This window comes from Glycine max, chromosome 17, assembly GCF_000004515.6.
Source record: "Glycine max cultivar Williams 82 chromosome 17, Glycine_max_v4.0, whole genome shotgun sequence".
NCBI classification, from domain to species: domain Eukaryota; kingdom Viridiplantae; phylum Streptophyta; class Magnoliopsida; order Fabales; family Fabaceae; genus Glycine; species Glycine max.
Genome location: NC_038253.2, coordinates 30,458,872 through 30,475,521, shown reverse-complemented (window position 1 = coordinate 30,475,521; position 16,650 = coordinate 30,458,872).

The following is a 16,650-nucleotide window of genomic DNA, read 5'->3' as shown; positions in this document are numbered from 1 at the left end:
AGTGGGCTGAACCATAAATAAAATTCACTAATCATAATTAGTGAAATTTTGGCTCCAAAGTTTGGCTCCACAAATTCAATTTCAAATTCAAGTGAAATTTGAATTGAAATTCAAAGTTCCCTCCAATTTTGTGTGACACTTAGGCTATAAATAGAGGTCATGTGTGTGCATTTTTTCAACTTTGATCATTTGAATATTAAACTTCAGATTTCAGAGCTCTTTTAGAGCACAAAATTTCGTGCTCTTCTTTCCCTCTCCCTTCATTCATCTCCTTCTTCCTCCAAGCTCTTATCCATGGCCTCCTATGGGGGTGAGCTTTTTCTAGACTAATCTTCTCCTTGAAGTGGCGTCTCCTCTCTCTCTTCCTTCTCCATTCTGCTGCCATTCATCTTCCAAGAAGCAAAGGAATCCATTGATGAAGAAGATCCTAGGCCTACAAGCTCCAATGGAGCTTACATCAATGGTTCTTAAGAAAATCAAATGCTTATAACTTTTCTCTCGGATGTCTGATTCAACTGCATAATATATCGACACGTAGGAAATTAAACATGGAAGCGCAAGGAAAATTCAAATGGTTGTAACTTTTGACTCGGATGTCCGATTTAGGCCAGTAACATATCGAGAAGCTCAAAATTGAACACGAAAACTCTGGCAAATGCAAATGGCCATATCTTTTGACTCGGGTTCATGATTGAGGCCTATGATATATTGAGACACTCGGAATTGAACAAAAGAAGGTGTTGACATATTCAAATGGTCATAACTTTTTACTCGAATGTCTGATTCAGGTGCATAATATATCGAGACACTCGAAATTATACATGGAAGCGCAAGACAAATTCAAGCGGCCATAACTTTTGACTTGGATGTCCTATTCAGGCCAATAATATATCGAGGCACTCAAATTTGAACAAGAAATCTCTCGACAAATTCAAAAGGCAATAAATTTTGACTCGGGTGTATGATTGAGGCCTATAATATATCGAGACGCTCGAAATTGAACAATAGAAGCTCTCAGGAAATTCAAACGATCATAACTTTTCACTCAGATGTCCGATTCAGGCACATAATATATCGAGACCCTCGAAATTAAACATGGAAGTGCAAGGAAAATTCAAACACCATAACTTTTGACTCAGATGATCAATTAAGGCCAATAATATATCGAGACGCTCGAATTTGAACATGAATGCTCTGGGCAAACTCAAACGACCATATATGTTGACTCGGGTGTGTATGATTGAGGCCCATGATATATCGAGACACTCAAAATTGAACAACAGAAGCTCTCGGGAATATCAAACGGTCATAACTTTTCACTCGGATGTCCGATTCAGGCACATAATATATTGAGACACTTGAAATTAAACTTGGAAGCACAGGGCGAATTCAAACCGCTATAACTTTTGAATCGGATGTCCAATTCACAACAATAATATATCGAGTCAGTCGAATTTGAACAAGAAAGCTCTCGGCAAATTGAAACGGCCATAACTTCTTAAACGAGTGTATGATTGAGGCCCATGATATATCAAGATGCTCGGAATTGAACAACAGAAGGTCTCGAGAAATTCAAATGGTCATTACTTTTCACTCGAATATCCGATTCAGGCGCATAATATATCGAGATTCTCGAAATTAAACATGGAAGTGTAGAAGCAAGCTTCATGATGATGAATCAAGTATGAATCAAGTAGTTTTTATAATGACAAAATGCCCAAAAGAATGATTTCAAGATTGAGTCAACAAGTTCAAGATCAAGATTAATTTCAAGATTCATTAGAAGAAATCAAGAAGATTCAAGATTCAAGAGAAGTTGATTTCAAGATTCAAGAAAAGACATCAAGAAGAATCAAGATTCAAGAGAAGATGAATTCAAGATTTAAGAGAAGAAATCAAGAAGCAACAAGTCAAGACTTCACAAAGGAAGTATTGAAAAGGATTTTTCAAAAACTAAACATAGCATAGTTTTGTTTTACAAAAGAGTTTTCTCAAATTTTTCTAAGTTACCAGAGTATTTACTCTCTGGTAATCGATTACTAGTTTCCTGTAATCGATTACCAGTGATAAAATTTGATTTCCAAATTTTTTTAATTGAATTTGCTACGTTCCAAATGATTTTTAAATGGTGTAATCGATTACAATATATTGGTAATCGATTACCAGTGTATCTGAATGTTAAAATTCAAATTCAATTGTGAAGAGTCACATCTTTTCATAAAATGCATTGTGTAATCGATTACATGATTATGGTAATTGATTACCAGTGACAAGTTTTGAATAAAAGGTCAAGAGATGTAACTCTTGACATGATTTTCTCAAGGTTATAACTCTTCCAATGGTTTTCTTGACCAGACATGAAGAGTCTATAAAAGCAAGACCTTGACTTGCATTCATAACAACTTCTCGAACAACCTTTGAGAAACCTTTAAACCTTTACAGCCCTTACAATTCTTTAAGAATTCTTTCCTACTCATCTTTCTTCTTCTTCCTTTGCCAAAAAGCTTTCTAAGTTTTCTATTTTCCAATCCTTGTTTTTCTGCAAGTGAAAATTCTGCAGAAAATAAAAGTGTGCTATATCTTTTCATTCTCTTCTCCCTTTGCCAAAAAGAATTCAACAAGGACTAATCGCGTGAATTCTTTTTGTGTCTTTCTTCTCCCTTTTCCAAAAGAATAGAGGGACTAACTGCTTGAATTCTTTTGTGTCTCCCTTCTCCCTTTCCAAGAAAATTCAAAGGACTAACTGCTTGAGATATCTTTTGTTTCCCCTTACAAAGATTCAAAGGACTAACCGCCTGAGAATTCTTTGTCTTAACACATTGGAGGGTACATCATTTGTGGTACAAGTAGAGGGTACATCTACTTGGGTTGTTGTAACTGAGAACAAGAGAGGGTACATCTCTTGGGGATCAATTCAAGTGGAGGGTACATCTACTTGGTTGTTCAAAGAGAACAAGGGAGGGTACATCCCTTGTGGATCCTTGCTTGTAAAGGATTTACAAGGTTGAAAGAAATCTCAAGAACCGGTGGTTGCTTGTGTTGGATCAAGTGGCCTCAGAATAATTAAGAAGGGGGGGGGGTTGAATTAATTATTCCTAAACCTTTACTAATTAAAACTTTACTCTTCTAAGGCTTTTACTATGTTGTTAAGTAAATGAAGTATAGAAAAGAAACTTAACCAAAAGTAAAAGCGGGAATTAAAGTGCACAACGGAAATTAAAAGAGTAGGGAAGAAGGAGACAAACACACAAGAGTTTTATACTGGTTCGACAATAACTCGTGCCTACATTCAGTCCCTAAGCGACCTGCGGTCCTTGAGATTTCTTTTCAACCTTGTAAAAATCCTTTTACAAGCAAAGATCCACAAGGGATGTACCCTCCCTTGTTCTCTTTGAACAACCTAGTGGATGTACCCTCCACTAGAATTGATCCACAAGAGATGTACCCTCTCTTGTTCTCAGTCAACAATCCAAGTAGATGTGCCCTCTACTTGTACCACAAAGGATGTACCCTCCAATGTGTTAAGACAAAGTTCTCAGGCGGTTAGTCCTTTGAAACTTTGTGAAGGGGGAAACAAAAGAATTCTCAGGCGGTTAGTCCTTTGAAATCTTTTGTTTTAAGGAAAGGGAAGAATCAAAAGAATTCTCAGACTGTGTTGTTTTGAATTCTTTGACAAGGGAGAAGGGAGACACAAAAGAATTCAGGCGGTTAGTCCTTCGTTCTTTTGGAAAAGGGAGAAGAGAGACACAAAAAGAATTCAGGCGGTTAGTCCTTGACGAATTCTTTTTGGCAAAGGGAGAAGGGAATGAAAAAGATGAATAGCACAAGTTTTTGAACAAAGAACTTTTCTTGGAAGAAAAAGTTTTAAACAAAAAATTTTAGAAAGATGAAGAGAAGATGAAATAAGAAAGTTCTGAAAGAAATGAAAAAAGATATTGAAAGATAGAATGTGAAATTCTGATACTGAGGACAGATGTCGTACAAGATGTCACGACATCGCGCTTCAGAACATGCAGATTGTATATGACAGTATGAACAGATTAAACAAGTAAATAACACAAGAGAATTGTTAACCCAGTTCGGTGCAACGTCACCTACATCTGGGGGCTACCAAGCCAGGGAGGAAATCCACTAAAATAGTATTAGTTCGAAGATCTAACAGCCACTGTATACAACCTTCTCACCTAACCACTACCCATGCAACTTCTACCTAAGAGCCACTCTTAGATATGAGAGCCCCTCTCACTCCCTCTCAATCACTCACCCGTGTTTACAAATCAAAGACACATCAGAGATTGCTCTCTGAACAATAGAGATCAACTCTACACACTCAGGTCCAACACTTGATGTTAGGGTAACATCAAGGTGGCTCACAAAACACTCAAGTCACAAAACTCACAAAATAACTCTTCAATCTCTGACTTGATTAAAAAAACCGTGCAGCCTTCATGTTTATATAGCAGTGTACGTATCTGGGCTGCAACAACTTGCGCTGGATAAGCTCTATCATTCTCCTGAAAAATCTGCACTTAAAGATCTAAAAGATAAATTTTTATCTTTTAGTTTTTATCTTCAATCTCTAATCCCTGAACGAAACTATTCAAGTTTGTAATTCGATCTTTAATTATCTTTTAATTCGTTCCTAAAGATAGAGCTCCTAATCTGTTGCTGACTGCACATTAATCTGTTAAAGATATAACAGATTTATGTGTCCAGTATTTTCGAGCAGGATGTCCTGGACATTGTATCCGACATCGTGGATCCTGCAGCTTCAATTCTTCATTTGACATTTTATCTTGCCTTGTGCATTGTGCAGCCCGATCTGATTCCTTGACATAATGTTAGACATCATGTGCAGCAACTCCAGCTTTCCTTCATTGTCTAAGTGCTTATGTTTTAACAAAATTTTAGCCAATCTTTTAAAACTAAGTAAAGCTAAGCACTAACAATCTCCCCCTTTGGCAAATTTTGTCTAAAACATACTTAGACACTTCCTGAGCAGGGACGAGCAGTCATGCAAGTGGGATCAGCAACTTTCATTATCAGAGTAATCAAGCACAGCAGTATCTGTAGTGGTGACAGCAAAATTCTGCAAGTTGCAAATCTACAAGTCTTTTCCAGGATGTCAAGACATCTCACGTGACATCAGCTTTCTGCTCCCCCTGTCTCCATGCTCTTACTGCTGTGAACTGCAGCATCTTCTATCAGCTACTAGTTTCAGTAGCTTACATCAATCATCATCAGCAGCAGCAGTATAAATACTACTCCCCCTCAAAATCATAAATCATGCATATACTACTCCCCCTTTTTAGACAGAATTTGGCAAAAGTAGAATGCATGAAATTAATGTGCAAATATTACAGACCAATAACAATCAATTGTTCAAAGGGACATGCCCCAATAGCTAGTAAGAGTAAAAAAATAAAGGTCTGATGGTCATGGGGTGGCATCAGAATCATCATCATCTGATTCTGTATCCTCTGCTGCATCTTCTTCTTCCTCAGCTGCTTCTCCATCATCAACGCCATTGTCTGAGAGTCTTTTGATCAGGCGTTCCAGCTCCATTTTCTTCTCTGTGTTGGCTTTGATGGTTGCCTCCAGCACCTTGCATGTGTCCTTGAGTTCAGCAATCAAATCATCCTTGGACACAGCACCTGAAGCAGCAGCTTTCCCTGATGTCGAGACAATGTCTGGGACATGTGTCCCCTCAAACAGTTTGTAATGCAGGGATAGAGGAGATTCTCTCTTCTTCACAGAGTCAATGTTGTTTAAAATATTGGGATGTTGACTCAACATAATGCCACACAATACAGTTGGGAAGGCAATGGGTAATTTGACAGCAAAAGATTCTGAATGCTTAATAGTTTGATCAAAAATATAGTTTCCAAAATTAAATTTGGACTTGGTTCCAACAGCATACAGAAATTTACCCAAACCTGTGGCAACAGTGGAAGTATGATTGGTGGGTACCCAGTTGGCAGTGCCAATCCTATGCAGGATTGCATACTTCACACTTAGCTTCCCTGCAGAAAGCTTCCCTTTCTTTGGCCAATGCTGGACTTGCTTGGCAGTGATTTCCTTGGCAATTTGATGCTCAGAAACAGCAATATCCACCACTCCTTCAGTTGGTCTGCCCAGGTATTTGTTGATTACAGTAGGGGAGAATCTAATACATTTTCCTCTGACAAACACTTTCTGATACTCATCACTCTTTCTGTTTGTTATGTCAGAGGGAATGTTGACAATGAATTCCCTGACTAGACTTTCATAACAATCTCCCAACTTGGTGACAGTTTTCAGCAGTCCAGCAGCCTTGATGAGGTCCATGATCTCCTTGCAATCCAAGGCATCTCTTCCCAGTTCTCTTTCTAAAGCAAGTCTGCGTTGATATACAAATTTCCACCTTTCAACATTGCCAATGGAGTGGAATGAAATGTTGTCCAATGGGGCATCAGGGACATTTCCAGGCACCTTTTTCCCTGATTTCTTGGCTCTCTTGATGTCGGGAACATCTAGTTCGACATCATCATCAAAATCAGATGAGGAAATTTCTTTCCTTTTCTTGGAAGGGATTGCAACTTTGCTCCATCTGGATGTGGTAGGAGTGATTGGTGTGCTCTTCTTCTGTGCAGTAGTTTTGATTCGTCCAGACCTAGTAATGGGGGTTTTTCCCTTTCTGCTTTGTAATCTTTCTGCAATGCCAGGTGCCAACTTTTTGGCAATGGGTTCCTCATCAGATTCTACTTCTTCTAGGTCAATGAGGTCACCTGGAGCAGGGTCTGGTGCCCTTGGTGCAGGGGTCTCCTCTGTGGCTTGATCCTCTTCCTCTGTTGATTTCTCTTCACTGGATGAAGAGGGGACTTCAGCATTTGGGGTGGAAGATGTTGGGACATCTTTATCAGCATCAGGGACAGAAGCATTTTTCAAAATGCTATTCACAAGACTGCGGATCTTCTTATCCATCTCAGTGTCTTCTTCCCTAGGGCTTGTTGCAAAGCTAGGGTTTTCAGAAATCTTCACTCTCTGTTGTCTTTTAGGGACCAGTTTCTCAGGAACAGGGCCTGGACCAGGAATCATTTGTATGGGTTGGATATTGAATGCAGGTTGTTCCTGGTTTGATGGAGTTTTGGAGGATGATGGAGATGATGGTACAGAGGGTGAAACAGGGGATGAGGTTTCTTTTGGTGAGGTAGCCATGGAGAAGCAGAGCTTTGGGAGTGGTTTCGTGAATATCTGAGAAGTGTTGGGGAATGCTGTTGAAAACGAGATTGCTACGAAAATGTAAGTTTGAATGAGAAATGTAGGAGAACATGTGAAACGGAGGTTGAATTTGTTTTGGTACAGTAGTGAACGTGCTATTAATGTTGAGTGAGAAGTTTGAGCACGTTCAGATAGAAGTAACTGCTATAACTCCTCTAGCAGACAAATGCCCAGCTTGCCCCTCAGTTTTTCAAACTGATTTGCATCCAATGCCTTTGTGAAAATATCTGCTACTTGTTCCTCAGTGGCAACATGCTCCAGTGTGATAACTTTATCATCAACAAGATCTCTGATATAGTGATGCCTAATGTCAATGTGCTTGGTTCTGCTGTGTTGAACAGGATTTTTAGAAATATTAATAGCACTCATGTTGTCACAGTACAATGTCATGACATCTTGTTCGACATTGTACTCCTTCAGCATCTGCTTCATCCAAACTAGTTGTGAACAGCTGCTTCCTGCTGCAATATACTCTGCTTCTGCAGTAGATAGGGACACACAGTTCTGCTTCTTGCTGAACCATGAAATAAGATTGTTTCCCAAATAGAAACATCCACCAGAAGTGCTTTTTCTGTCATCTGCACTTCCAGCCCAATCAGCATCACAATATCCAACCAGCATTGAATCTGAACAATGACAGTACATAATCCCATAGTCACTGGTGCCATTTACATATTTCAGAATTCTCTTTACTTGATTCAAGTGACTTATCTTGGGATTGGCTTGATATCTTGCACAAACACCTACTGCAAAGGTGATGTCAGGTCTGCTTGCTGTTAAATATAGTAAGCTCCCAATCCTGCTTCTGTACAGACTTTGATCAACACTGGTGCCAGCTTCATCCTTTGACAGCTTCAAGTGAGTAGGTGCAGGTGTTCTTTTATGGCTGGCATTTTCCATCCCAAATTTCTTGACAATGTTCTTTGCATACTTGCTTTGTGAGAGGAATATGGAGTCTTCCATCTGCTTCACTTGGAGTCCCAGAAAATAAGTCAGCTCTCCAACAAGACTCATCTCAAATTCAGATTGCATCTGTTGGACAAAATGTCGAAGCATCTCATTCGACATCCCTCCAAACACAATGTCATCAACATATATCTGTGCTATCATCAAGTTTTCAGCATCTTGTTTGACAAAGAGAGTCTTGTCAATTCCTCCCTTCCTATACCCTTGCTGAGTAAGGAACTCTGTTAGCCTTTCATACCAAGCTCTTGGAGCTTGCTTCAATCCATAGAGAGCCTTCTTGAGCCTGTATACATGATCTGGATGAGTTGGATCTACAAATCCCTTTGGCTGCTCCACATAGACTTCTTCATTCAGGTATCCATTCAGAAACGCGCTCTTCACATCCATCTGGTACAGCTTGAATTTGAGGATGCAAGCTACACCAAGTAACAATCTGATGGACTCAAGTCTAGCAACAGGGGCGAAAGTTTCATCAAAGTCTACACCTTCAATCTGAGTGTAGCCTTGAGCAACAAGTCTGGCCTTGTTTCTGGTTATAACACCTTCTTCATTGGTTTTGTTCTTGAAGATCCACTTGGTGCCAATCACATTAGTTCCCTCGGGTCTAGGAACTAGCTCCCAAACTTCGTTCCTTTTGAATTGCTCCAATTCTTCTTGCATAGCATTGATCCAGAACTCATCAGTCAGTGCCTCTTTCACATTCTTTGGCTCAGTTTTGGAGACAAAGCATGACTTGGAGACAATCTCAAACTCCCTTGATCTTGTAGTGACTCCTCTGTTTGGATCTCCTATAATCAGCTCCTTGGGGTGCATCTTCTGGATTCTAATGGAAGGACTCTTGTCAGGTTGATTGATGTTTGGTTCATCTGTAGCAGAATCAGAGTTTTCTGCATTTTCTGCATTTTCTGAACTTTTAGCTGTATCTGCTACATTGTCTCCCGATGTTCTGACATCGTCTTCGACATCCTTCTTTCTTGCTGGAGTTAGATCATCAACAACCACATTGATGGATTCCATCACAGTTCTGGTTCTGGAATTGAATACTCTATATGCTCTGCTGTTTGTAGAGTATCCCAAGAATATTCCTGCATCACTCTTGGGATCCATCTTTCTCCTTTGCTCTCTATCTGCCAAAATGTAACATGGACTTCCAAAGATGTGGAAGTGCTTGACAGTTGGCTTCCTCCCTTTCCAGATTTCATACAGTGTGGTTGGAGTCCCTCTTCTAAGTGTGACTCTGTTGTGGATATAGCATGCTGTGTTCATGGCTTCAGCCCAGAGATTATAGGGAAGTTCTTTGGCATGAAGCATGACCCTAGCAGCTTCTTGCAAAGTCCTGTTTTTCCTTTCAACTATGCCATTTTGTTGTGGTGTGATGGCTGCAGAGAACTCATGAGTGATGCCTTCAGATGTGCAGAATTCAGTAAACTTGATGTTTTCAAACTCTCTGCCATGGTCACTCCTAATTCTCTTGATGACACAGTCTTTTTCTCTTTGAAGTCTTAGACTCAACTCTTTGAATACTTCAAAGGTGTCTGATTTCTCTCTGATAAAGTTGACCCAGGTAAATCTGGAGAAATCATCCACAACAACATAGGCATACCTCTTTCCTCCAAGGCTTTCAACTTGCATAGGCCCCATCAAGTCCATGTGAAGTAGTTCCAGCACCCTGGAAGTGGTTTGATGTTGAAGCTTCTGGTGGGACATCTTGACTTGCTTCCCAATCTGACATTCACCACAGATTCTGCCTTCTTCTATTTTCAGATTGGGAATGCCTCTAACAGCACCTTTGTCAATGATTTTCTTCATGCCTCTTAAGTGCAGATGTCCAAATCTTTGATGCCATATTTTGACTTCATCTTCTTTGGAGGATAGACATGTGGAGGAGTAACTGGTTTCTTGAGGTGTCCATAGGTAACAGTTGTCCTTTGATCTGCTGCCCTTCATTAGAACTTCACTCTTCTCATTTGTCACCAAGCATTCTGACTTTGTGAAGTTTACATTGAATCCTTCATCACACAACTGACTGATGCTGATCAAGTTTGCAGTCAGTCCCTTCACCAGCAGTACTTTGTTCAGACTGGGAAGTCCATCATGGACTAGCTTTCCCATTCCAGTGATCTTTCCTTTAGAGCCATCTCCAAATGTCACATAGCTAGTGGAGCAAGGTTCAATGTTCACCAGGAATTCTTTAACTCCTGTCATGTGTCTGGAACAGCCGCTATCTAGGTACCAATCTTCCTTAGCTGATGCCCTAAGTGAAGTATGAACAACAAGACTAACAATCTTGTGTTTTGGAACCCACATCATCTTCCTTCCGCTGCTGCTACTTTGAGTTCCATGATGTGGATGGCCATGTAGATGATAGCAAAAGGGCTTTATGTGACCATACTTGCCACAGTAGTGACACCTCCACTTCTTTCTTTTGCTCTTTTTCTGCTGCGTTCCATGATGTCGAGACCGATGTTGTGGCATCGTGGCTCCAGTGCTGTTTTTGGCAGGAACAAATTCTGTCATGGTTGTTCTGCCAGCAGATTTATGATTAAATCCAAGTCCTCTCTGGTTTCCAACATTCTTCCCAAGCTGTAGCACCTCATCAAGCATATTTGAGCCTTTATTCAGCATCTTTATTGATTTTGTCATGTTTTCCAGTTTAGAGTTCAGAAAACCAATTTCTCCTTTAAGCTCAGAGATCTCCTCTTCATGTGCCTCCTTCTCAGCCTCCAGTTTGCAATGATCTTCTTCAGTTGTGCTTCTTGCTGAAGAATCTTCTCACTTTTGATGCATAGTTCTCTATAGGATATAGCAAGCTCATCAAAAGTGATTTCAACATCAATATCACTTGAATCTTCATCAGATTCAAATATCCCAGTGAGTGCATTCACATCTCTGTCAGAATCACTTTCTTGTTCACTCTCTGTATCATCAGACCAACATACAGAAAGTCCTTTCCTCTGCTTCTTGAGATGGGTGGGACATTCAGCTTTGATGTGTCCATAGCCTTCACACCCATGGCATTGAATTCCTTTGCTGTGACTGGGCTTTTCATCTGACTTCTTCTGGTATTCACTACCTTTCCTGATGTCGAAAGGGATGTTCCGGACATGTGGTTTCTGCCTCCTGTCCATTCTTTTCAGCACTTTGTTGAACTGTTTTCCAAGGAGCACAACTGCGTTAGTCAGACCTTCATCAGTATCCAGGTCATACTCATCTTCTTCTCCTTCATCATTGGACACGAACGCCAGGTTCTTGCTCTTCTTTTCAGTCCTATCCGAGAGTCCTAGCTCGAAGGTTTGAAGGGAACCAATGAGTTCATCTACTCTCATGTTGCAAATGTCTTGGGCCTCCTCTATTGCAGTGACTTTCATGTCAAATCTCTTAGGCAAAGATCTGAGGATCTTTCTCACCAGCTTTTCATCTGTCATCCTTTCTCCCAAGGCAATGCAAGCATTGGCAATTTCAAGAATGTTCATGTGGAAGTCATGAATGCATTCTTCCTCCTTCATCTTCAGATTTTCGAATTTTGTAGCCAATAGTTGCAATCTGGACATCTTCACTTTGGAGGTTCCTTCATGAGTGGTTTTCAGAATCTCCCATGCATCCTTGGCAACTGTGCATGTGTTGATCAATCTGAAGATATTCTTGTCAACTCCATTGAATAGGGCATTCAAGGCTTTGGAGTTTCCAAGTGCCAATTCGTCTTCTTCTTTTGTCCAGTCTTCTTCTGGCTTCAATTCATCAGTGGGCTTTCCTTCTGTGTCCAGCATCTTGGGATGTTCCCAGCCTTTGATGACAGCTTTCCAGGTTCTGCTATCCAGTGATTTGAGGAAGGCCACCATCCTTGCTTTCCAGTATTCATAGTTGGTTCCATCCAGAATTGGTGGTCTGTTCACTGGTCCTCCTTCTTTCTCCATGTTCATCAGAATTTATCTCCCTAGATCTCACTCAGTGATTTAGAGTGCCTGCTCTGATACCAATTGAAATTCTGATACTGAGGACAGATGTCGTACAGGATGTCACGACATCGCGCTTCAGAACATGCAGATTGTATATGACAGTATGAACAGATTAAACAAGTAAATAACACAAGAGAATTGTTAACCCAGTTCGGTGCAACGTCACCTACATCTGGGGGCTACCAAGCCAGGGAGGAAATCCACTAAAATAGTATTAGTTCGAAGATCTAACAGCCACTGTATACAACCTTCTCACCTAACCACTACCCATGCAACTTCTACCTAAGAGCCACTCTTAGATATGAGAGCCCCTCTCACTCCCTCTCAATCACTCACCCGTGTTTACAAATCAAAGACACATCAGAGATTGCTCTCTGAACAATAGAGATCAACTCTACACACTCAGGTCCAACACTTGATGTTAGGGTAACATCAAGGTGGCTCACAAAACACTCAAGTCACAAAACTCACAAAATAACTCTTCAATCTCTGACTTGATTAAAAAAACCGTGCAGCCTTCATGTTTATATAGCAGTGTACGTATCTGGGCTGCAACAACTTGCGCTGGATAAGATCTATCATTCTCCTGAAAATCTGCACTTAAAGATCTAAAAGATAAAGTTTTATCTTTTAGTTTTTATCTTCAATCTCTAATCCCTGAACGAAACTATTCAAGTTTGTAATTCGATCTTTAATTATCTTTTAATTCGTTCCTAAAGATAAAGCGCCTAATCTGTTGCTAACTGCACATTAATCTGTTAAAGATATAACAGATTTATGTGTCCAGTATTTTCGGGCAGGATGTCCTGAACATTGTATCCGACATCGTGGATCCTGCAGCTTCAAATCTTCATTTGACATTTTATCTTGCCTTGTGCATTGTGCAGCCCAATCTGATTCCTTGACATGATGTTAGACATCATGTGCAGCAACTCCAGCTTTCCTTCATTGTCTAAGTGCTTATGTTTTAACAAAATTTTAGCCAATCTTTTAAAACTCAGTAAAGCTAAGCACTAACAGATTGGATGTTGAGTCATTATCGTTCAATGACTCATACTTCAGCTATCATCGAGAGCCTTTCTCCTCGTGTTTTTTGCTTGTATCTCATAGAGATAAATAAACCTATAGCATAAGCATGAAAGGTTAACACATAAAATTTATACTTTGTTAACATCAAAATCTCAAGGACTTAACTATTTGGTACAATCAAATGTGACTTGGACGCAGCCAGACTTAACATTCATCACTTGAAGATTCTAGAAACTTTGCGGTCTTAATTTCAATTCCAATGTAATTGAGTGACATAATCAGTGCATGGATATGCTGCCCATGGAAAATTATTTTTAGTTCGGGGAACATAAGAGCCATATTATTAATTTTACATGCATAAACAATTTCATATAATGCCAAGTCCCTTCAAACAATTAAGAACATAATAAAATGTTAGAAATCTAAATCAGCATACAGAATGGCTTATCACTTTAACTCTAAGTCTCTAGCAAATTAAGTTTTCAATAGAATGCTAAGAGTGCATTATAAGGAAAAAGCATCCAAGAAAAAGTGAGATGATAGGTTAGATAAAAATGCTTTATGCTTCATATCCCAAATATCTAGTTTATAATTAGAAGCAAACTTATATAACATCTAGATAAACAAGAAAAAAAATATAAAACTAAGGATTTTCAACAAATTATATTATAATATAATAGCATCTTCCTACAAACTCAGCTAACTAAAACAACAAATGGCTTCTTCAATCCACAAAATAAAGATCTAATCTAACATATAATGGGCTTGCCAAAATAAAAACACTATTACAACAATTTCAAATCAAGGCTACCATGAAGCCCATATGCAGATTATTCCAGGCCAGACATTAAAGCAATTATTGGAAGAAAAAATGCAACACCACAACAGGTAATTTCACACATATTCTTTATCATTTAAGTGAATGTCACTGCATTACTACTAGATCATTATCATTGCAATTCACAGATGTGATATGAAACCACTTCACCAAGTCTTCATCATTCCAAAAAAAAAAACCCCTGGTTCTCTTAACTGTATTAAGGTTCTGAGTTCTTATACGTTTCTCTTTTTAACTATTTAGGCAAAACAATAGCAGCACAAAAGCCACATCAAAACTAGCCCAAAGAGAAAAAAGCAAAACGAGGGGTCTAGTAGGAGTAAATGATGCTCAAGCAACAAAAAACTCCTACAAAATTCTCATTTTTTGTAGCCAAAATTGTAGTTGCTCATGTCAGCTAATTAGTTGGATTCAAAACCTTCAAATGCAACGGTCTTAAAACCATAACTAATGTTTCCACAAGATATCTGGAAGCCATTGTGAGATGAGCTGCCTCTTTTGCTAATGCCTCCAATCGTACCAACTCCAACCTCTTTGACATTATCAATGGCATTCATGATCTGTGTTATGTTCAAGGATTTCCTAATGGTTCAATGATGCACAAAGTTAACTTGCTAAGGTCTTCAGCTCTAAAAGATATTATGAATTTTATCAACCTTTCTAATAAAGTTCCATTTGCTAAGCCAATTCCATTCATAAATTCTTCTCAAGTTGATGTGTTTCTTTAAGTAAGAGAAAACTAACATACCAAGATTGCTCCTACATTTTCCTAAGGAAAACTTTGATCAGGTTTTGATAAAGGAGATGAAATATGGTGAGAAACTGTGAGAACATTCACTTGCTAGGGAGGAAATAGAAAGAAAGACACAAGGATCATAACCACAATTTTATTTTATTTTTTGTAATTTTCCATATTTAGCCATCATGATTAAAAAAGAGTTGCCATCTGAAATCTATGTAATGGGTATCATCTGTTGCTCTAAATGCCATAGTTATTCTTTTCCTTCTATTGATATATGATACAAATTTTTAAATGATACACACAATAGGTCAACTAAAATTAATGGTAACATAGGTCATGGGAAGCAAAATTTTGAAAGATTAACTAGTTTTATTATGATTACCTAAAGATGTTTCCCAACCTGTACTTCAACTTTTGTACCAAAAGATATATTACTGGCAAGTGACCTTATCATTTAAAAATTCATATATATAGCAATATGTTAAAAGCAATAAAACTGCCAAACTCATCGCAACTTGCCAAGTAATTAAATATTTATTAGAACAATGAAAATCTGACATTGAACTGCTCAAGATTCAAATAGATAAAAGTTTCTAGCCATTTCGTTCCATAGATCTATGGTGTTGATCAAGTGATGCTACAACATGCCTCCTTGAGCTACTAGCTAATGATGTTGGCTGCAATAAGGCACAGGGTGATTTTCAATACTTCAATTAAAAAAACATTACCTTATGAAGAGCAATGAGACCTTTGCAGAGACGCAATGAACCAAAAAATGGTGAACCCTAGTAATGAACAAAATTCAATTTGCTACATCAAGGATAATTGATTCAAAGGGTGACTTCCTAACCTTGTGTCTTTTGAAGGAAAAATTAGAGAGGAAGAGTGGTCAAAGAGAGGAAGGGAGGACGCAGGTCCAAGTGAGCGAGACTTTGCGGGTAGGTTTGCACTGCGGACTTTGCACCGAGAGGATGAGACATAAGGCAAAGGGTTTGTGCCACAACAACATTGACAATTGTGACGCTATTGGGGGTGGTCGTGAAGCAGCTTCTACGAGAGCAAGAGAGACGATGAGAGCAAGAACATTTGGGTCGAAGAACTCAAGCAAGTATGAATAAGAAGTTTAACATTTTAATTGGGTACAACATTGATTTTACTAAAACCTTTGTAAACACTCAACTATCCACATCGGTTTTCACTTAAAATTGGTGTTAATGAAAAATTTTAACATTCATTTTCTTAAAATCGATGTTAATCAAGTCTAATTATTTAGACAATTACCACTACATATTTGTCTAAACTGATATTAATTAAGTGATGTTAATTGTATATTTTGAAGCAGTGTTTTACTCATTGTTGCCCCCATACCAACATCAGCAGCTTCATTCAAAGATTCAACTGTCACACAAATAGGTTTAGTCAACTTCTTACCCACACCATTATCAATAGCTAAAGGTTTTCTCCAAAACTTATCAGTATTTCTACTAGCATACAAATGAATATACCAGATGCAATCCTACCCCCCAAGGGCATTGGATAGAAGACTCCAAGAAGATTAGGCCAGAGATGCAAGAGAAGACCCTAGCATTCTCATGAGCCTTAGGGTAGATTTTGAGCCTATGGGCTAAGTATGAGCCCACTTATCTTTGTACATATTAGATTAATGTTTCATTATTTTTGGGCCTTGTATTTAGGGCCCCATAAGGTAGGTAGGGTACCCTAGTGTCATATCCTAATTTCGTCTGGGGACCATTGTTTAGTGGCATGCAACCTTCGTTTGATCGCCTCAAGGTACTTAACACCCATCGTTAGGTAATTTGTAAAGTTTCACGACATTCCGGAAGGAAAAAGAGCATTGT